Source organism: Anneissia japonica, unplaced genomic scaffold (genome assembly GCF_011630105.1).
Source record: "Anneissia japonica isolate Jap-2015-1 unplaced genomic scaffold, ASM1163010v1 scaffold2352_len7988_cov153, whole genome shotgun sequence".
Classification (NCBI taxonomy): Eukaryota; Metazoa; Echinodermata; class Crinoidea; order Comatulida; family Comatulidae; genus Anneissia; species Anneissia japonica.
In genome coordinates, this window is record NW_022692806.1 from 1 (window position 1) to 1,908 (window position 1,908).

Genomic DNA, 1,908 nt, shown 5'->3' on the forward strand with positions numbered 1-1,908 from the left:
TTTTTAGGAGCAGCCTTTTTCTTAGCTTTGGCTTGTTCAGTCATTTTGTAAGGAACTATTTACTATAGACAACACGAGTTCAGACGTTACTTGAACTGTAAATGCCAAAGGTTAACAAATCAGCTAATTTTATACGTTCAAAGCGGACCTGGTATGCAACACTTAATAGGATAGTTGTGAAGGCATTGTTGCATTGGCGCTTATTTTCAAACTTCCATGCCAGGCGTATTGAAAATCATTATAATAGAAGAAAATCATTAGAGTTCACATTACAATATTATTAGGTGCTTTATATGAACTTTCATTACTTTAGTATAAGTTCCTTTTATTATGTATGTGTGTCTCAAGCCTGCTGCTTGTGTATATGTGTGTGTTTGTGAATGTTAATATGTATTTTATTTATTTTTTCTTTGTTTTTGGGTTTTTTGTCTTTGGTTAATGTATTTCTTGTTTCAGAGTCTAGAAAAAATTTCAACAATTTTAACATTTATAGCGGTCTGATCTTTATGAAATAGTGCTATAAAGATGTCGGATTATTATGATATAACCACTTTGGTGTAAGTCTATGTGTTTTTCATGAAAAAAAATGAACTAAATCACTATACTATAACAAAATGTGTGTCCCTTATCAAACCAGTTATAGGGCACATAGGAAAAAGTTATTAGATTATCACTCTCTTTAAAAAAAAGATGAGGGAGGGCGGTTTTTCTTTTATTTTTCTTTCTTTTTAAATCGGAACAATAGATTATTTCGCTTTTGTTTTTATCGATGAGGAAGGGACTGTTTATATATGGCTAGTAATAGTAAATATTGTATAAAAACTGGTTTAATTTTATAGTTTTTTTTAAAGAAAACATATTTGAAGTCACAAAATTGCATTGTTATTTTTATGCTGTTGAAATAATTGATTTATTTTTTTTTTTAATTACCGCATCAATATTTCCTGAATTTTTGACGTAGGCGGGAGTGATAATCTAATAAATTTTTCTATTTGCCCTTATGTATCGTTTGTAAACTTCGTGTTGTATATTTCCTTTCATTTATTGTCCACTGATGCAAAAAAAATGGTAGTTCCAAATAAATTATAATATCATGTCACTGTAATCAATGACAAAAGTACATGTTTTATTACAGTACATGATTAGGCCCCATAAAAAAATATTAGTTTATCACCCTCTCCCTCATCACTTTTAAGGAGATTCTGATTTTTTTTTTTTTTTTTCAATCAACATGTTTTTTTTCAGACTGTCGTTTTTTCCTTCTTTTTTCACTTGAAAAGCTCAGGATTTCTTGCAAATATGTTTACTGGTACAACAAAAACATATATTTTAAATATAAATTTGATTCTATTCTTATGACTCTTTATATATGTGATTAACTTGTGAACATCGGTAAAATAGGGGTGGGGTTGGCAAAAAAAAAACCCCTCCCTCCCTCATCAGTTTTTATTCTTTGATAGGGTGATAAACTAATAATTTTTTATGGGGCCTTACCATTATTTCGCTGAAACCCAGTTACCAGATGTTCGTGTAGAGCACGGGTAGGCATAAAAATTAGCCGGATGGCCAAAGTGAATTTCTTATTGAACACCGAGGGCCGAACAATAACCTTGATGTTTCCAGCGAGCTCCCAATATCCTCCTAACACTGCTTTTATATCACTTAATTCTCAGTTTTAATGTTACCTTTAATATATGATTGGTGTCGGGCGTTAAAAAAACAAGGTGTTTTATAGCTAATTATGATTGACAGACCGCAAATATAGGACTAATTTTTAATTCATTTTGATGTTACTGTTACTTTAAAACGTATGTAACACAAAAAAACTGAAATACCATTAGGCAATCACAAAAAAGGCAAGCAATCTTTCTCTTTCGTTCAAATGGTGGCTCTGAAAAGAGCCGTTTG